Genomic DNA, 21,953 nt, shown 5'->3' with positions numbered 1-21,953 from the left:
ATCCTGGGCTCCAACAACGTCAGTTGGTGTTCAGAAGTGTCGTCTCCACAGAGCCAAACACATTCGTTCAAGTGTTAGTGGGGTTCAGCACTGCCAGCTGTTCCCCTGCTGTGGAGATGGCAAGTCTCCTGCTGCATTCACCTGCCAAAATCCAGTAGGCCCCAGCCTGCTCCTCGCCTAATCCTGGGCTCCAACAACGTCAGTTGGTGTTCAGAAGTGTCGTCTCCACAGAGCCAAACACATTCGTTCAAGTGTTAGTGGGGTTCAGCACTGCCAGCTGTTCCCCTGCTGTGGAGATGGCAAGTCTCCTGCTGCATTCACGTGCCAAAATCCAGTAGGCCCCAGCCTGCTCCTCGCCTAATCCTGGGCTCCAACAACGTCAGTTGGTGTTCAGAAGTGTCGTCTCCACAGAGCCAAACACATTCGTTCAAGTGTTAGTGGGGTTCAGCACTGCCAGCTGTTCCCCTGCTGTGGAGATGGCAGTCTCTCCTGCTGTCTCCGCATTACAAAGACAGTAGGCCTCTGCCTACACCCTCCTATTTCCTGGGCTTCAACACAGCCAGTTGTAGTTCGGAAGTGCCGTCCACACGGAAAGAGATACTTGCTCCCGTGTCTCAGTGGGGTTCAGTAACGTCAGCTGCTCCCCTGCTGTGTGGATGGCAGTCTCTCCTGCTGTAAACTCATTCAAAATACAGTAGGCCTCTGCCTACACCCTCCTATTTCCTGGGCTTCAACACAGCCAGTTGTAGTTCGGAAGTGCCGTCCACACGGAAAGAGACACTTGCTCCCGTGTCTCAGTGGGGTTCAGTAACGTCAGCTGATCCCCTGCTGTGTGGATGGCAGTCTCTCCTGCTGTAAACTCATTCAAAATACAGTAGGCCTCTGCCTACACCCTCCTATTTCCTGGGCTTCAACACAGCCAGTTGTAGTTCGGAAGTGCCGTCCACACGGAAAGAGACACTTGCTCCCGTGTCTCAGTGGGGTTCAGTAACGTCAGCTGATCCCCTGCTGTGTGGATGGCAGTCTCTCCTGCTGTCACCTCATTCAAAATACAGTAGGCCTCTGCCTACACCCTCCTATTTCCTGGGCTTCAACACAGCCAGTTGTAGTTCGGAAGTGCCGTCCACACGGAAAGAGATACTTGCTCCCGTGTCTCAGTGGGGTTCAGTAACGTCAGCTGATCCCCTGCTGTGTGGATGGCAGTCTCTCCTGCTGTAAACTCATTCAAAATACAGTAGGCCTCTGCCTACACCCTCCTATTTCCTGGGCTTCAACACAGCCAGTTGTAGTTCGGAAGTGCCGTCCACACGGAAAGAGATACTTGCTCCCGTGTCTCAGTGGGGTTCAGTAACGTCAGCTGATCCCCTGCTGTGTGGATGGCAGTCTCTCCTGCTGTAAACTCATTCAAAATACAGTAGGCCTCTGCCTACACCCTCCTATTTCCTGGGCTTCAACACAGCCAGTTGTAGTTCGGAAGTGCCGTCCACACGGAAAGAGATACTTGCTCCCGTGTCTCAGTGGGGTTCAGTAACGTCAGCTGATCCCCTGCTGTGTGGATGGCAGTCTCTCCTGCTGTCACCTCATTCAAAATTCAGTAGGCCTCTGCCTACACCCTCCTATTTCCTGGGCTTCAACACAGCCAGTTGTAGTTCGGAAGTGCCGTCCACACGGAAAGAGATACTTGCTCCCGTGTCTCAGTGGGGTTCAGTAACGTCAGCTGATCCCCTGCTGTGTGGATGGCAGTCTCTCCTGCTGTCACCTCATTCAAAATTCAGTAGGCCTCTGCCTACACCCTCCTATTTCCTGGGCTTCAACACAGCCAGTTGTAGTTCGGAAGTGCCGTCCACACGGAAAGAGACACTTGCTCCCGTGTCTCAGTGGGGTTCAGTAACGTCAGCTGATCCCCTGCTGTGTGGATGGCAGTCTCTCCTGCTGTAAACTCATTCAAAATTCAGTAGGCCTCTGCCTACACCCTCCTATTTCCTGGGCTTCAACACAGCCAGTTGTAGTTCGGAAGTGCCGTCCACACGGAAAGAGATACTTGCTCCCGTGTCTCAGTGGGGTTCAGTAATGTCAGCTGATCCCCTGCTGTGTGGATGGCAGTCTCTCCTGCTGTCACCTCATTCAAAATACAGTAGGCCTCTGCCTACACCCTCCTATTTCCTGGGCTTCAACACAGCCAGTTGTAGTTCGGAAGTGCCGTCCACACGGAAAGAGACACTTGCTCCCGTGTCTCAGTGGGGTTCAGTAACGTCAGCTGATCCCCTGCTGTGTGGATGGCAGTCTCTCCTGCTGTAAACTCATTCAAAATACAGTAGGCCTCTGCCTACACCCTCCTATTTCCTGGGCTTCAACACAGCCAGTTGTAGTTCGGAAGTGCCGTCCACACGGAAAGAGATACTTGCTCCCGTGTCTCAGTGGGGTTCAGTAACGTCAGCTGATCCCCTGCTGTGTGGATGGCAGTCTCTCCTGCTGTAAACTCATTCAAAATACAGTAGGCCTCTGCCTACACCCTCCTATTTCCTGGGCTTCAACACAGCCAGTTGTAGTTCGGAAGTGCCGTCCACACGGAAAGAGACACTTGCTCCCGTGTCTCAGTGGGGTTCAGTAATGTCAGCTGATCCCCTGCTGTGTGGATGGCAAAGTCTCCTGCTGCCTACACAGTCGTACCACTACTGATTTTTAACCGTGCTCCAATTAGGCCTGTGGCTACACTGTCTCTCGTATTTCCCCTGTCCTCCAACCCCGCCAGTTACAGCTCCGAAGTGGCGTCTGCACAATCCACACTTGTTCCTGTGTTACAGGTGTTCAGTCCGGTCAGTTAATCCCCTGATGTGTGTCCGGCAATGTCGCCTGCTCTGTCCACATTCCCATTATCGGAATGTGGACAGAGCAGGCGACATTGCCGGACACACATCAGGGGATTAACTGACCGGACTGAACACCTGTAACACAGGAACAAGTGTGGATTGTGCAGACGCCACTTCGGAGCTGTAACTGGCGGGGTTGGAGGACAGGGGAAATACGAAAATCAGTGAAGCCACAGGCCTAAGTGGAGCTTGGTTCAAATTAGTAGTCTACAACCGATCTTAAAATTTCTTCAATGCAGCCTAAGCCTGCTCCGTGCTTGTCCCTGGGCTTCAACACAGCCAGTTGTTGCTCGGAAGTGCCGTCTTCACAGAGTAAAACACTAGCTCCTGTGTTTGTGGGGTTCAGTAACGTCAGCTGTTCCCCTGCTGTTTTGATGGCAATCTGTCCTGCTGCCTCCCAATTGACAGCACATCAGGCCTCAGCCTGCTAAGTGCTTGTCCTGGGCTCCAACATCGCCAGTTGCTGCTCATAACTGACTTTGGCACGGGTACTCCCTCCTGCCCAGCTTGGTTCCAGCCCTGCCTGCTGTTTCCGGGAAGTGTCAATGTCAGTTTGCCACCCCAAGTTGCCATGTCGTGTTGCGGTTGGGTTAGCCGAGGCTAGGGTGCCAGCAGTTTAGGTGCTTCCTATGTGGACTGCGGGTTCTGGTAAGAAAGGTTTGTTCCATAGTGCCAGTAGGACAAGCACCCCCTGTAGGACTGTGTGATTCGGTAACTGCGGCCAGCTTGCGGCATGCCAACTTTGCTTTTCAGGGGTAACTTCTGATACCCCTCCGGGTTCCAGCACCGTCAGCTGGTTCTCATCAGAGCCTTTGGCCTAGGTGCCTCCATCTCGGTATCCGAGTTCCGGCAACGTCTGCTGGTCCTTGGTAGTGCTTTGTAGCACAGGTACCTCCTGCTTAGTAACCGGGTTCCAGCACCGTCAGCTGGTCCTCGGTTGTGCCATTGGCTCTTATTCCTTCTGCTGCCCCTCCGGGTGCCAGCACTGTCAGCTGGTCCTCGCTATTTCCATTTGCTCTTGCAGCTTATGCTACCCCTCCGGGTTCCAGCACCGTCAGCTGGTTCTCGTCAGAGCCTTTGGCCTAGGTGCCTCCATCTCGGTATCCGAGTTCCGGCAACGTCTGCTGGTCCTTGGTAGTGCTTTGTAGCACAGGTACCTCCTGCTTAGTAACCGGGTTCCAGCACCGTCAGCTGGTCCTCGGTAGTGCCATTGGCTCTTGTTCCTTCTGCTGCCCCTCCAGGTGCCAGTACCGTCAGCTGGTTCAAGAGGACAAAGAACAGGAAGACAACCACCAAGATGCAGAACAACAAGAGAGAGAAGACAAAGAAGCATAAAAAAAACAAAGCAGAAGAACATTAAGCATAAGACTAATACTCTGAGCAAATGATATTATCTTATTTATAAGCAGAAGAAGACTAAGCAGTGTATGGGGGTGAGTCCGTTCCTCCTCGTGGTGCCCCTGGAAAAGGCCTGCTTCTGCAGGCCAAACTGAACGCGGACAAATCCTGTTGTAAATCTTTTGTGACAGGCAGAACGGAAGGTGTAAACTTCTAACTTTTCTAGATAACAACTACAGGAATGCCTGACACAAACAAGAATATGATGAAGAAGAATAGGAAGAAGATGAAGAAGCTGAATATGTAGAATAATAATTGTTGAATAAGAAGAATATGAAGAATGTAAGAAAAGGAAGAAGAAGAAGAAGAAGAAGAATGTAAAAAAAGGAAGTAGAAGAAGAAGAAGAAGAAGAATGTAAAAAAAGGAATAAGAAGAAGAATGTAAAAAAAGGAAGTAGAAGAAGAAGAAGAAGAATGTAAAAAAAGGAAGTAGAAGAAGAAGAAGAAGAATGTAAAAAAAGGAAGTAGAAGAAGAAGAAGAAGAATGTAAAAAAAGGAAGTAGAAGAAGAAGAAGAAGAATGTAAAAAAAGGAATAAGAAGAAGAATGTAAAAAAAGGAAGTAGAAGAAGAAGAAGAAGAATGTAAAAAAAGGAAGTAGAAGAAGAAGAAGAAGAATGTAAAAAAAGGAAGTAGAAGAAGAAGAAGAAGAAGAATGTAAAAAAAGGAAGTAGAAGAAGAAGACATACATGTCTGGCAAAATATAAATGAGGCTAACATAGTCAATATCTTTGTAACTCCTAACATCTTTAAAAAAAAAAGTTTAATTCCTGCTATTCCATTTGATTGGGCTAAACCTCTATGGCTTTAATGTCTCCTCCACCTCCCACAATACATTCTACATTATTCTTAGTTGTTTTTCTTCATGTAGAATTAACCTACAAGGAAAGAAAGGGTTTTTTTTAATTCCGATATTTTGGCCCCATTGACTTGCATTGGTTCCCGGTATCGGAATCGGCGATACCGATACTTTTTTTAAAGATCGGCCGATCCATTCCGATCCGATATTTTCAAGTATCGGCTGGTATCGCTCAACTCTATACTTGAGTGAAGTAGTGGAATTATTACTGCAGTCATCAGTAGAAAAAAAAACCTGTGTAACTTTTGATTATCGTGTAGTATGCTCCATAGGCAACATGAAAGAAGACGTAACATCAGTCATCTTGAAAAGGAGTAACCAACATCAGCTCACCAGTTTAGGAAATCCTTGGATATGAGTGCAGTGCAAGGAAGTTTATGGCTGGTTCCTAGGCAGTGGGAGCCATAGAAAATGGAGGAAAAAAAATCCTGCAACCGCAGAAAAAGTGTGTATGAAAACATCACATTTATTTAGTTTGTTAAAACCAGGGATAAAAATAGAAACACATGAAAAAAGGAAAGACACTGGATCTACGCGTTTTGAGCTACTAACTCTTAGTCCTGACAAGGTATGTCTTAGGGTATGTTTCCACGTGGCGCAATTCATCTGGATTTGCTGCAGTTTGAACGCTGCGTACAGCCGCAGCGGCCAGATTTTACAGCATAGTGGAGGGGATTTTATGAAATCCCGTCTCCACTATGCATGCAGGGTCGCAGGTGACATAACCGAAATTACTGACATACGGCGCGTGTTTTTAGACCACAGCATGTCTATTTATCTTGTGGAGTCGCTCAGTCTCGACAAGATGAATAACCCATTCTATGTATATGATGCGGTGACACCGCATGTGTTCAATGAACACATCCGGAATCACCGCACGTAGAAAGGGGGGCGGTGCTTTGGGCGGAGCGGGGTTTCCGCAGCGTCCAAAGCGCCGACAATACGCTGCGTGGAAACCTACCCTAAGGGAAAGAGGAATTTATAGCTTCCTAAGGTACTCAAAGAATGATTTCTCCTACCACTATCCCCTATTGTGGCTGGGATTAATTAGCTTACCAAACATTTATCCATTTGGCTGGACAATTTGCTACAACCGTTTGTTTTACAGATGGCTAGTCACATCAAAGATAACAAACAATTGTTACAAATTATGGACACTATAATGTCATTCAATTACCATTGTTAGTTATGTGAATTCATTGTTTTCATGCATTCCCCATGATAAAGCTCTGATTGCTTTATCGTTTCATCTACATAAGTATAGTGATTTTTCTGAGAGATTAAGTGATTTAATTTTATCTGTTACTTCATTTTTACTAACAAATAACTTTTTTTGATTAAAGCACCACTCCAGCTGTTTTTTTTTTTCAACACTGGAGTGGAGATTTAAATGGAAGTCCCCTGCCCTCGGTCATGTACTCACCCTCTGGTATCTTCCCCTTTTTGTTGGAGCCACTCTGGTCCTGAGCGCCATATTGTGAGCCACCTTATGACTGGCCGGAAGTGAAAAGCTGCGTCACAAATTCTCAATGCAAGCCTATGTACTTTAGTATGTGTGCCGACTGGGGGGTGGTCCCTTTCGACTGCGTAACAGACTGAAGACAGATGCAGAAACTCGTTCAATCAGGTCCACTTTATAGGGTGTCCTCCATGACATCCACATCAAACACGACAGCTTCTGCTCTTAGGCCTGGGTACCAGTCAACTTCTCCTACTCCTGTTTGGTGAAGACCCCTGAGTTCTTCAACCGTGGCTGCCGTTAGGCCCATGGCCACAGCGTTTCCCCCGACCGAGTCTGCCTGCTGCAACACTTACTGCCCTTTGGTACCCCAGGCGTCCTTTAGTCAGCAGTTGTCCTATCAGGGCCACCCCCTGCGAGTATCCCTCTCCTCTGTTTCTCCTGAGCCCTTCCTTCCTCCATCCTCTCCTGAGCTCTTCTCTCTTCTGTCTCCTCCTGGGTGTCTGCCATGCCACTGGGACTCCCTTTCCTTTTATCTCCTTATTCTGGAAATCCCCTTCTCAGTCTCGTAACTCCGCCCACCATGACTCTGCGTTTCCCTAGCTTAAAGCTGCTGTTAAGCCCTTTTCTCACTACCCTATGTCTCAATCTAGTGGCCAAAACCCGGTACTACACTGTCTTCTCTCAATTCTAGCTGTTGTCCCACACATATACATACAAGTCCTAATAAAGCATTGTACACATCACATTTTACATTTTCCTTTTTCATCAAACAGGTCCATAGGTCAGTCTACCCTCCTACATACTCCCTTCCTTTGACTATTGTCGTCCCCGACAATCCTGTATCCTTCGTTTTCTTCCCCACATTCTTTTGTCTGTGTGGCTGGTTGCTGAGCAGAGCCCGGAGCCTTCTAGCTCTGCACGGGATGCTGGGCAGAGCCGGGAGCAATTAAGCTCTGAGTAGCAGACGGCTACCCGCAGGCGCTTACGCCTCTATGACAATTCCCATTTATTGGGATAGGTATACTCAGACTCCTCAATGGGTACTCTCCCCCATGTATTTTACGCTTCAGGAACCAACTTGGATGGGAGTAGAACCACCCTGACTCCTCAACGGGTGCTCTCCTCCCCTTTCCTTTGCTTTCTGGCACTGTTTTTGATTCTAGGGGCGGAATAACCGAGGCTGCTACCTTGGAACCTACCAGGTCGCCATTTTTCCCACCTCCTGCGTTTTTGGGTATTTTCCCACCGAGGACCTGATTTTTGGACCACTGTCTGTTCCAATTCACAAACCATCTTGTACCTTCTTTTATGATTAGTCACGGCAAGCATTTTCCATCTCTTCACATTTTGGACCTTTTTTTTGATATAATAACTTTTCCAACTTCTCTGGCAACATTTAAATCATCATCCGTCAACTACTTTTTATTATTTATACTTTTTAAAAATTTATTTAACCAGTGTTATTAACTAACTCGCCCCCTTATTTGTAAACATAATCTGTAAACATAAGAGCCCCCCTTTGTTTGCGGAAAGTACCCTCAACATATCCTGGCTGCAACAGGATTAGGGTTTCTTACCCCAAGGGCATGCGGAACAGTCCCCTAAGCTGCGCAATGGCATACAGCAGTCCCTGTAGTCCGTGAACATCAACAGTGCTCCTGGTCTCCCCCTGCTGGCCGACCATGGCTGCCGTCTGCAGGGAACTCTGCTGTCGCGGAGCTCCCCAGGATGATCGCCAGTTCCAAGGTCATGAGTGTCCACTTCCCCCCGTAGTAGTTCTGCCTCAGGTCCCGTAGACCGTCATGGACTCTCCAGATGAGCATTGCAGGGTTCCTCACCCTGGTGGGGGAATGTGGGGCAGTCCTAGATGGTATAAACATGCACTAGAAGGGGATGAAGGGGCCATGGAGACATGCACTAGAAGGGGGAGAAGGGGCCGCGGAGCATTCCGCGGCATCCGTCACGGGCCACATCCCTGCGGGAGACCTGGGCCCTGGCTCGGGCCAAAGAGGACTCTGCAACCGCAGAGCCCCAAAATCGAGGGGAAGAAACAGGGGTCGAGGTGACCTCAGCTGCCTCTGCATGGGCACCGACATCTTCTCTGGAGGGCACGGTGGTTTCAGGGGATGCTGAATGGGAGCGTGGTGGCCTGGTGACGCGGACCTTGGGCCTCATGTCCCCACAGTGGGACAGCGTTGAGGCTACGTGGTCCTCAACCGGCCAGGGTAGGGATGCACTCACCCCCTCTGATGTGGCGGCTCCGCTCCATCCGGCCCTCAGCTCCTGCAGGTGATGCTGCATGCGGGAGGCCGGATCTCCATTGGCTCCTCATGAGTAGGCCCCGCCGCCTCGTTGTCACTTCCGGTGCCGCTGTCTGGGTTGCACTGTGGTTCTTCTTTCCACCATTCGGCAGGAACAGCCTCCAGGCACGATGGTTCCGTGGGGAGCGTGAGCGGTGGTTCCTCCGGCTGAAGAGCGGGTTCCGTTTCACGTGTTGTCCCTGGCGTGGACTGTGAAGAGCGCGGACGCATCTCTGCTGGACGATATGGCTCCGTTGTCAGGGACTCCATCTGCAGCAGTTCTTCAAGACAGGTGGGAGCTTGCTGCCTTTGTAATTACTCCCAGCTCTGCAGGTCCAGCTGTTGAGGATCTCACCTCCCGACTGTAGTCTGTTGATGCAGAAGAGTACCCAGCTTTCCTGCAGTGGCACCCAGCTTTTCCAGCGGTGTTACTCTGGATCAAATCCGGCAACCCCAATCACAGTCCCAAATTGTAATCCACCCCAGCAAATCTTCAACCCTTCCGCTTGGGCCCTTTAATCTTCAGCATGGTCTCACCACCTGTGTTGGTGTGGTAGGCAGTGATGGATCCTGCCGACTACGCTACTTGTAGTACATGTGCCGACTGGAGGGTGGTCCCTTTCAGCTGTGGAACTGACTGAAGACATGTTACTATTTTATAGTATTTATCTGGCTTTATGACACTGTTCTTGTAAAAGGGTAAACATTATACCATACAAAAATGTCTTTAACATATATGTGGAAAAACGGTTTTTTGACATTTTATTATACTTGTTGTGTGCATATGCCATATAAAAATGTGCAGTATATGCTGTAATGTGTCTTAGGATAGCTTGGCTTGATACAATGTTTGGCTCTGTACACTGTAAAGTAAACAATCTCAGCTACTACAGCTCAGTTCCCATTCACTTCAATAGAGGATGAGCATCAGCACCCAGCACAGAGCAAGGGTTAACAGGAGGAGGCAACTATTTGTTTAATGGGTACAGGGGTAACCTCCTTGCAACAAGAAGTATACAAGGTGAATGCTGATTGGTACAAAAGAGCAAACAACTAAAAAAAAGGCAGTTTCTATACGTCAATTTCACTTAGCGTCACTCAGATGTCTTTCTTTATTCCTGGGTTGGATGACTGGATGCTGAGGCCGGTGCTGAATTCTTCCGGCTTCCCCGCCTAACAAGTCAGTCTCACTTCTGGTGGTAGAGGGCGGTCACTGATCTGACCCGTTGAGCCCCTAGTACGTTATGCTGCAGCGCAGCAAAGAATAATCCACTGCGATCCTTCACTCGGTGCACACTCCTCTGCGTGCCCGATGGGGTCTGAGAGTCCTTGCTGCACCCGACCGTACTCGCTGCCGCGCGGCCTATCTTTACCCACGGCTCAGCGCCGGTCCTCACTGACTCCTCTCTCTGGCCGGAAGCCCCTCTCTTTTCCCCCACAAACCCTCTTATACCTCCCTGGCTTACTGCACCCCCCCTCTACACAGGTCAAGGGTCTGCTCCATCCTCAGTTTCCTTCCCCCCTGCAACAGTAGGCCCAGCCCCAGCAGTTGCGGACCCGGTCTCTGGTCAGCACCCACAGCCCGGTCTTCTCCTCTACATTTCAAATATATGATCTGTGTCGTGCCAGGAGTCGGACATCCACGATCAGATATAGATGACCTATCCTAAGGAAGAGTCATAAGGCCACAATGGTGGTAGTCTAAAGGCTTAATTAATTGAAGCTTTCACACCAGAATTCTGTCATAAAAGAGTTGAAAAGTTTGAGAACTTTGGCCTTCTCACGCCAGTTTTTCTCAGCATCGACAAAATGGGTGGTGCTAGGGCAGAACGACCACTGCTTATCAAATTCATGATGAATGATGGCATTCACTACATCACCAATCTTACTCCAGCAGGGGACAAATACAGAGGTGTATGCCGATCATCCAGGGTACACCTCTTCATGAATTTTTGACTCCACAAATCTTCACCTCTCTCCAGCATGCCGCCTCATCAAGACCGGTATGAACAACGATTGGCCTTGATGAATTGGGCCCTTAGAGTTTGAAAAGTGTCAAAGTGGTGCCATACTGTGAAGCTTGAGTATCGTCATGAAGAGGCAGTTGATAGGCTGGCTGAGGAAAGGGTCCTGCATACTGCTGGACTGTGTGACAGCTTCTGGTGGTAACTACCACTGAGAGACTCTGTGAATGTATTATAACTTTAGCCCTGTGAAAAGCCATAGCAAGGCCTGTATGGAACCTGTGAGGCTATGTTCACATCATGTTTTAGTCTACGGTTAGTGAATCTGTAGGGGTTTATGTCTGAAGCACTGGAGTATGTGCTGATTGCCATTGACTGCAATGATATAGAGGGGGTCACTGTGTGCTTTGTCAGACTTCATTTTCAGCCATATTTTCCTATTTGAGGCATACTCAAACGTAGTTGACCACATCTTGGAGCCCCCCTCAAATAGACATATATGGCTGAAAATTATGTTCAGCAAAGCAAGTGACTCATCATGCATCCTTACAGACAATGGCCTCATCAGCTAATATACCTAAGTTGCATTTTTCAGGGTTTCAGATGTCAGCCCCAACATAGCCACTGATTGTAGGCTAAAATGTTATATGAACACAGACTGAATCCATCATTCTTGAATTTATGCAAGTTGCATTGTCCATGGTGGGAGGTTGGCAGCTCCATTTCTTATTTATGATCCAGTCCTATAAGGCAGTGGTCAGTGGCAGTGGAGGAGAACACTTGACTCTTGACGAATAACCGGACTCCTGGTGGATCAACTAAGTGTCACAAGGTCCCTTGTCCCAGTGAAGAACTACTGAAGAAGAGTTGTGTTATGGACCTGAAGTTATGCAGATTGCTAGTGTCATGCAGCACACAATGTAATTGTGAAGCTAGTTACTTCTCATGGCCAAGTGGTGAGTCAGAGTGGTCAAGGAGTCCAAGGTCAGAAGCCTGGAGGGTACGTCATAAACAGAAGGAAGATTTGACGTGTGCAGCGACTGCACGGAAACGCTAAATTTTGAGTTTTCGTGCGGTCGCCGCACATGTCAAATCGCCACATGCAGATGCATCCGCATACAACGCATGTCCCTGCGTACCCAATGTTAAAGATAGGTACGCAGGATGCATACAGAAGTAGGCGGAGCTTCAGAGAGGAAAAAAGAGGAAATAGGCAACCATTCACAGCCCTTCTGAAGACAAATCTAGACCTAGCCTAATATTTACTACCTTTTTTTCCAAAGCGCTACAAACTTGCATAGTTCATTGTCAAGTGCTGTGTTTTCTAACAGGCTAGTACAGTTTTAAGGAATGCAGCACATAGTAATACAGACTCATATACCACTCTTAGTACGGTACTCAAGGAAATGTATGAAATCGTAATGGAAAAGAGTGTATTAGCAAAGAGTCTGCAGGCCTGAAAGTCATTAGGTGAACAACTGTCCTTGAGATAGGCCACGCAGCAGGATTTAGTTTCTTATTACTACCTTTTTCTACTATGTCAAGTCTCAGCTGGACAAACGCAGTCTGACAGTAGTGAGAAATAACAGGTTATGCAAACTGCAAACAGACCTGTCCCTTGTTGTGAAGGGACAAGTGACGTTGGAACTAGGGTCAGAGTCTGATCTTCTTGTCATGAAAGATGATAGCTGCCAGAACAAGATAAAAGGGCTATAGAAACAATTAACTTTTACTGTTTACTGTTCACTACATTGGTAGCTTATTATTAAAAAAAAAAAAAGAAAAAAAAAAAAAAAGCGCCTACAATTTTTAGCAAATACACATATCCCATTTTATGTACATTTTTAGAATTGATATAAATATATAAAAATACAGTACACAAGCTCAAATTAAGCAGCTAACATTGTGAAATGCTGGTGCACACAAGGCAGGTTGATCCTATGTTTAATAGTGCCACTACTTACGTCTGAGGCTGTGTGCACACGATGCAGATTTGCAGCGGATCCGCAGCGGATTTTACCGCGCAGAAACGTTGCATATCCGCATTGTGATGTACAGTAGCCTTAAAATCAATGGAAAAAAAAAACGCTGTGCAGACGCTGCAGATTTTTCCGCGCGGTTTTCCTGCGGTACAAAATCCGCAGCATGTTACTTCTTTTGTGCAGTTTTCCATCTCCCCTGTCACCAAATCCGCAGGGGGAAAACCGCAGTGGAAAACCGCACAAAAACTGCAATAAAACTGCAGGAAAAATGGAAGAAATCCACAGGAAAAATGCAGGTCATTTGACCTGCGGATTTCTTCCATTCTGTGCGGAAAAATCCGCAGGGCTAAAAAGTCCGTCTGCACTCAGCCGAACAGTACTGTGGTTCCTGCTCAGGAGAGGGAAGCCACACCCCAGTTTGCACAGAATGCAAAAATACAAAGAAGAAAACACAAGAATTGAGGTTGGCATAAATGCAGCATATAAACACATGTTCACATTGGCCAAAAAACATATCAAGCCTACAAGAGACAAAATAAGCAAAAACCCTGCTGTAACTAAATAAATAAAAAGCAAAAGTGCATTTAAATAGCACAGAGTTCTTGGTAATATTGTTTTTGATCAAAAATAGCATAAAAGCCATCCCACCGTCGATAAGGTGACCCTATTCGTCATGGTCCTACACTGTCTAATATTAAAAACCTTACCATGTGTCAGAGTTGACCTCAATGTGTGAATAAGGGCAGACAAAAGGACTTGGTCCCAACCAGTTTACACCAGTCTAGGGAAGCCTTTAAATACAATTTCCTGCTCAGGAAAGGGAGGCCACACCTCAGCTTGCACAGAATGCAAAAATACAAAGAAAAAACACAAGAATAGAGCTTGGTATGAGTTGGTATACATACAGCACATAAATGCATATTCACATTTGCCATAAAACAAAACCTACTGCTCATTTTGTCTCTTGTAAGTTTGGTAAAATCTTGACACCTCATTCAATTTTCGGAAATCATTACAAAATTGTAAGGATCTGTCCGACTTCAAAATCAGTGCAATGGGGATAGCCCACTCATTCATGATCTCCTCAATTACTCCTAACTGGAGCATTTGTCTAACCTCACCCAGATGACTTGCCTACGGGCTTCTGTCACATGGTACGATTTCATTTGCACCCTTACTTGAGGCTCGGTGTCATGTTGGATTACAGAAGTACTGCCAGGCAGTTCAGAGAATACATCCGTATTCTCTTGCACTAATTTCCGAGCTTCTTGTCTCTGCTGTTTTGTCTATCTTTATCTCTCTCTCGTCCTACGTCCGGGCCGATATCGGAGTGTCATCAGATGATATGACAGGAGTCGCATCCGTAATCATACACTCCCAGTCCTTCCACGCTTTTAGCAAATTTATATGATACAACTGTTCAGGATTTCTTTTCCTGGGCTGGTTTACTTGGTAGTTCACCTCCCCAACCTTTTCCTAGACTTCAAACGGCCCTTGCAACTTGGCCATAAGCTTACTTTCGGCGATGGGTACTAAGACTAATACCCAATTTCCTTCTTTAAAGGACCATACCGTGGCCTTTCTGTTATATGTTCGGCTCTGCGCTGCCTGAGCATCCACTAAATGTTCTTCAATTATAGACATGACCGCTGTAATCCAGTCCTGCATACTGGCCACATGCACTATTATACTCTTATGTAACGTAGGCAACTGCTCCCACGTCTCTTTGGCTAAGTCTAGCAGACCCCATATGATGCCTGCCATATAATAGCTCAAAGGGTGAAAATCCTGTGGAAGTCTGCAGTACCTCGCAAATGGCAAACATTAAATAGGGCAGTAACATGTCCCAATTCCTTCTATCGTTGGAAACCACCTTTTTTTTAGTATGGATTTGAGGGTTTTGTTGAACCGTTTGACTAATCTGTCAGTCTGGTGGTGGTACACATCCGCAACTGTTTTATCCGCAACTGTTTTAATTGGAGAAGCTTGCACAGTTCCTTTGTCACCTTGGACATAAAAAGAGTCCCCTGATCAGTAAGTGTGGTGCTGTGCAATATACTATGCGGCTGTGTTATATACCATGGGTGGGTACATTATATTCTATGGGGTAGGCTGTGTTATATAATATGGGTGGCGACACTATATTTTATAGTGTAGCAAGTCAGACACCTGTCCTCTGCTCCTTTCATTCTCTATGTGGAGGTGGAGTTATGGGAGCGGTGGGGCTGTGGACAGTTTGAGGGATGGAGCCTGGGCTGGTCTCAAGGGGACCCAAAAAATTTTGCCAGTATGGGGCCCCGAAATTCCTACTGGCAGCCCAGGGTGGGATGGGGCCATTTGAAAGTTCGCACCGGGGCCCATAACTTTGTAGTTACGCCACTGATTGGCAGTCATGCCCCACCAACAGAGCAGAGCGAAAGCAACTGCTCTGTCAATGTGTTGTCAGTAGAAGCCACAGAATCGGCAGCAGGCAGAACAGACTGTTAATTCTTAAGCAATATAGAATTGATCTTCAGCTCACCTGATCCAGCCTGCCCAGTCCTCTTTTCCATGATCTCGGTGCACGGAATAAATCCATCCCCATCTGGGAGAAAATTCTTAGTGAAAAAAACTTTTGTAGTTCCAGCACACGATATAGAAAAATTAAAAAAAGCCTTTATTTAGTCCATCATTAAAAATTACAATACCATGTAATAAAAGCATGTGTAGGCTTACGCGTTTCGGATCATATTTGACCCTTAATCATAGCATAAAATACTGGATAAATGTTGCACTTATCAAGGAAAAGCAACCAAAGAAGGCTGCCTTGGGTAACACCCACCAGAATCAGCTGTAATACCAGCATCACTAATTCAAGGTTAGTAATAGTACCTCACTGGATTAACCCTATCATACATCCATCTTATACAAACATATTACAATGTGAATTCTCACTTAGTGATAATCTAATAGTTTAGTCACTTTTTAACCAAATTTTTATATATATAAATTCATCAGGATGGGATAGGATTACAGGCGCACAACAAAAAAAAAAAAAAAAAAAATTTTTGAAAAAAATTTTTTTTTTAAGAAAAAAAAAAAATTTCTAAAAAAAGAAGAAAAAAAATAATGTTTTTCCTTTTTTGTCTTAATTCCTTTCCCTTCCTCTTCCTTTCAATTTATCTCTATGTTTCCAACTATTTTAGTATAGATACATCAATTCTTAAGCCCATAGTAAGAAAAATAAACTAGTCCTGGATAACCCCTTTCATAGGAAAAATTGATTACAATGTGATGTCTAAATACAATAAAGTATTATAATAAATTATGTCACAATTTGGAAATCCTCTTTAGATTATTCTTGCTCCACAGTCCCCGGTTTCCTGAAAGATGAATGTCTCCAATATTTCACAAATAAACTGAACACCAAAGGCAGTGCAGATATAAAAGCTGGTAATCTTCTAAGAGTGCCCTTTGGACAAGCACACTGCTATAACATCACATTTTATATCGTGGTGTAAATTAGAGAGATGAGGAAATTACTCTTTGCTGATGGATATGGTGCACTCTCTTGTGATATACGGCATGTTTCATTTCCAAACCAATAACCCTATCATCTATCACTGATTGACAGAACAATAAATAAAAGGCACGCTGTTGGCACAGGACATGGTGTAGGCTAGTTTACATAAAGATATCACCTTGGTTTTAATCAAAATGTGTTCCTCCTCAATTGCAATTTATTAGGATATTTTCACTTTTTAATTTTATTGAAGATAATTCAAAATTACAGATTAACTCATGCATATACCATATGACCTCTTTGCCTGAAGTCACATGGTATAGAGGCATTCATACAAGTAGGAGGAAGTGACGCTGGGCAATAGAGTTGGAGCGAAAGAGGCTTCATATCTACAGCCTTATTTTCACATTAATTAAAATTCTGATTTCACAGTAAAGGAAAAATAGACTCATCACATCAAGGTATTGCTGAACTTGTCTTTCAAAGATTTACATTCAGGTATAATAGTTTACGGTGCTAACAGACTCCTTTTGATTGAAACCTTTTTGACACAGCAGCAGAACGATCATGTTGTTAAAGAATCAGTCCCCATGAAGTTTTTTTCCCTAAGTCTATATATACAGTATGTGTATGTAGTGTAATGTGTTTGTTAATATGCTCACCTACTGCCGTATTCTCCACTATTCAGCACTATTCAGCTCCTCTTCTCAGTGACACAAATACACAGATTTAGTTAAAAAAAAAACTTAATGGAAATGCTTCTTTAAAGGGAACTATCCACTAAAAAAACACTACAGGTGCTTCTCACAAAATTAGAATATAATCAAAACGTTAATTTATTTCAGCTCCTCAATACAAAAAAATGAAACTCATATATTATAGAGAATCATTACAAACAGAGTGATCTATTTCAAGTTTGTATTTCTGTTAATGTTGATGATTATGGCTTAACCCCTTAATGTCCATGGACGTGCACAGTCCATCATTGGCGGTTGTAAGTTACCGCACCAGGACGGACTGTGCACGTGAACCCTTTGAAATGTCACTGCGCACGTCATCCCTTTGAACTGTCACTGCGTGTAACCACGCAGTGACAGTTCAGTGCTGACAGCTGTCTGACAGCTAAGAGTCACGGCAAGGGATGCAGGGACCCTTGCAGTCAGTCCTTGCACCCCAAGCGCTGTGACTGGTCAGTAAAATTTCAGCCTCTCCTGCCCGATCAGTGGCTGAGCATCCTGCACTGACAGCAAGGAGCAGCGCTCCCACCAACCCTGGCTGTTAACCCTCTGAATGCTGCGATTGAGTGCGATCACAGCTTTCAGGGGGGAGGCAGAGGGTGTCACAGCATGGTGTCAGCAGCTTTCAGCATAAGGAATAATACATTACAATGCTGGAGCATTGTAATGTATTATACCTAAAGTGAAAGCAAAAAGTCCATAAAGGGACAAGGTAAAAAAAACATTTCTAAAAAAAAATGTAAAAAAAATATTAAAAAATAATAATAAAAATCCCCTAAAAATACACATCTTTATGTAAAAAAATAAAATAAACAAAAAAATGCACATGTTTCATATCGCCACATCTGTAAAAATCCAATCTATAAAAGCGTCACCCTAATTAACCCCTTCAGTGAACGCCGTAAAAAAAAAAACAAAAAAGTAGCAAATTATACTTTTTCCAAGTGGTATCACCATACTGCTTGTAAAAAGTGCAATATCACGCGATCAAAAAGTCGAATACAAATAAACATGGTACCGCTGAAAACGTCATCTTGTACCGAAAAAATGAGCCACCATACAGCTCCATCAGCAGAAAAATGAAAAAGTTATAGCTCACAGAATAAAGTGATTCAAAAATAATTATTTTTTCTATCAAAGTTTTTATTGTGTTAAAAAACAACAAAACATGAAAAAAATATAAATGAGGTATCGCTGTAATCATAGTGAACCGATGAATAAAGCTGCCATATTAATTTTACTATATGCAGAACGATGGAAAAAAAAACAACAAAAAAAAACAATTCCTGAATTGCTAGTTTTTGTTCATTCTGCCTCCACAAAAATTGGAATAGAAAGCGATCAAAAAAGTTATGTGCCCGAAAATGGTACCAATAAAAACGTCAGCTCGTCCCACAAAAACAAGCCCACACATGACTCTGTCAGCCGGAATAAGGAAAAATTATAGCTCTCAAAATACGGCAATGCAAAAATATCTTCCAAAAAATTCTTCCAAAAAAAAGTGTCTTTTAGTGTGTGACAGAAGCTAAACATGAAAAAAGGGTATAAATCCGGTAATTGTAATCGAGGAATAAAGTCGCTTAATCACTAATACCACACGAGGAATGGCATAAAAAAAAAAAAAACTTCACCTTTAGTGGATTTGTGCATTCTGCCTCAGAAGGATCGCAGTAAGGCGATCACAGTGGTTTACCCCCGCATATGGGGTATCAGCGTACTCAGGACAAATTGCACAACAACTTTTGGGGACTAATTTCTCCTGTTACCCTTGTGAAAATAAATATTTGGGGCAAAAAGATCATTTTTGTGGAAAAAATATGATTTTTTTATTTTCACGGCTCTACATTATAAACTTCTGTGAAGCACTTAGGGGTTCAAAGTGCTCTCTACACATCTAGATAAGCTCCTTGGGGGGTCTAGTTTCCAAAATGGGGTCACTTGTGGGGGATTTCTACTGTTTAGGCACATCAGGGACTCTGAAAACGTAATATGACACCCGCAGACCATTCTATCAAATTCTGCATTCCAAAACGGCGCTCCTTCCCTTCTGAGCTCTGCCATGCGCCCAAACAGTGGTTACACCTCATATATGGGGTATCAACGTACCTTGGGGGGGTCTAGTTTCCAAAATGGGGTCACATATAGGGAGTTTCCACTGTTTAGGTACATCAGGGCCTCTCCAAACGCGACATGGCGTGCGCTCTCGACTCCAGCCAATTTGACATTCAAAATCTCAAATGATACTCCTTCCCGTCTGACCACTGACGCGCGCCTAAAGATTAGTCTTCCTCCACACATGGGGTATCGGTGTACTCAGGAGAAATTACACAACAAATATTGTGATACATTTTCTCCTGAAACCCTTGACAAAATAAAAAAAATTGTGTCCAAAGAAATATTTTGGTGAAAAAAACTTAAATGTTAATTTTTTCCTTCCACATTGCTTCAATTCTTGTGAAGTACCTAAAGGGTTGATAAACTTCTTGAATGTGGTTTTGAACACCTTGAGGGGTGCAGTTTTTAGAATGGTGTCACTTTTGGGTATTTTCTGTCATATTGACCCCTCAAAGTGACTTCAAATGTGAGGTGTTCCATAAAAAATGGCTTTGTAAATTTTGTTATAAAAATGAGAAATCGCTGGTCAACTTTTAACCCTTATAGCTTCCTAATGAAAAAAAAAATTGGTTCCAGAATTGTGCTGATGTAAAGTAGACATGTGGGAAATGTTCTTTATTAACTAATTTTGTGACATATCTCTCTGACTTAACGGCATAAAAATTAAAAGTTTGAAAATTGCACAATTTTTAAAATTTTCGCCATATTTCCGTTTTTTAATAAATAAATGCAAGTCATATCGAAGAAATTTTACCACTAACATGAAGTACAATATGTCATGGAAAAACAGTGTCAGAATCAGCGGGATCCACTGAAGCACTCCAGTGTTATAAGCGCATAAAGAGACAGTGGTCTGATTTCAAAATTAAGGCCTGGTCATTAACCTACAAAATGGCTTGGTCGTTAAGGGGTTAAATGCTGCGGGTCAGCTATGTGTACTTGTACAGTGTCCAACCTGCAGCGTCCAGATGTTGCAGCATAGTGGATGAGATTTCAAGAAATTCCATCTCCCCTATGTGTCCACAGATGCCCGCAGCTCACCCGCAGACACGGACATGCAGCACATCTCTCCTGACCGCAGCATGTCAACTTATCTTGCGTAGATGTGAGTCTCCGCAAGAGAAATCTCACCCGTACAATGTATTGGATATGGTGATTCCGCACGGTTCAGTGAACACATGCGGAATCACATCCGTTCAAAAGCCAGCAGCACTATGGACGGGGCACATGTCCGCTGTGTCAAAAGTGCTGCCATTTCTGGATCGTCTGCACATACCCTACAAAATGGGTGTTTTCAAAGCAGTGTTTTTACTGCCAAGAGCAGGCTTTGGCTGCAAAAAAAATATGCACCAAAAGCGCTGATTCACATGCACACCTGTACTGTATATGTGTATGGTTTACCCTTATTATTTCGCATGGGAATTCATTTATTTCTATATAATACCCTGATTCAGCAGACAATATCCCTGTCTTGTGTCATCCAGACAGTAGTGACAGGAGGTCGCCCTGTCACATTACAAGCAGTGATTAGTGACTGTGCTCAGAGCTGATGCTGATCTCTGCTGTATGTGACTGTAAAACATGATCCTACAGCAATCAGCACAGAGCTCCAGGACCACAGTCAAGGGGGGTTTGCGAGAGACACTCCAGGACTACAGAGCAATGCACAGCATTATTCACTGCTGTACACCCTCTGGGAACTTCAGAAAGGAGCTGCAGACATGGAGGGCCCCTTTGCAGGTGGGGGCCCCAGGCGTCTGCCTGGTCTGACTGCCCCAAACGCCGGCCCTGACCCCTGGGGTGTTGGGGGCCCTAGGCAGTTGTCTAGTCTGCCAGCCCCTAACGCCGGCCTTGAGTCCGAATATATAGAAATGTAAACCTTATTTTTCTGATTTTGGCATTTCATGATGAAGCCATCATTGCCAATGACCACACCTCCAGGGGATCTTATATGTATCTTTTTATTAATTCCTGTAACATTCAATAAAGCTATGATGAGACACCTCTGCAATATAGCAGCTGTGTGCATTCTTATTATTATAAGGGAAGGTGTGTGGTCAGGTGGGTTTTATTAAGCTCTTAAATATCTCCCTTATTATGCCTTCAGCATTCTCCACCATTTTGACACTTTATGTGATCATGCAATGTCCTTTCCTGCATCCTCTGCTGGTCCTCACTGATGATGTCACAGAGAGTTGATGTCACAATTGCTTAGAACTTTCAGCTCTCTATGTTCCAATCACTTGTGCAGTTGATGTCATTGTGGTGAAGCATGAAGATGTGGAAGAAGTGTCCCAGCACCGGTAATCACTATAAATAATTATAATTATCAGGATATATGCTAATTCTAAGCTAGCAAGTTAAACTAGACTAATTAAGGACTCTTGTATCTAAAGAAAAATGTCAAATTGCATGCAAATGTCATCATTCATTTTTTACCATAGGATAATGATAACTTCTTGATCACTGGGGATCCAACAAGGATCGCCATCGATCTTGAGAATGCAGAGCAGAGGTCCAGCATGTAGATCTCAACTTCATTCATTGTTAAAGGCAGGAATGGGAAACCCCAGGCCCAAGGTAAATGGCCCTCAATGATCTTTGCTCCGGCCCACTGGCAGATTCCTGGGGACCACAATGCTTGGGCCAACAGCTGTATTTTGATGGCTATCGGCCTTTTAATTTTTTCTTGCTCTGTGAGCACACGCATTCAGCATTCAATACTGATTGCTGAGGCATGTACAATGAAAGATTACATCTCGACGT

This window comes from Dendrobates tinctorius, unplaced genomic scaffold (assembly GCF_039654945.1).
Source record: "Dendrobates tinctorius isolate UK_male_01 unplaced genomic scaffold, ASM3965494v1 ptg000044l, whole genome shotgun sequence".
NCBI lineage: Eukaryota > Metazoa > Chordata > Amphibia > Anura > Dendrobatidae > Dendrobates > Dendrobates tinctorius.
Note: the sequence above shows the minus strand (reverse complement) of the source record.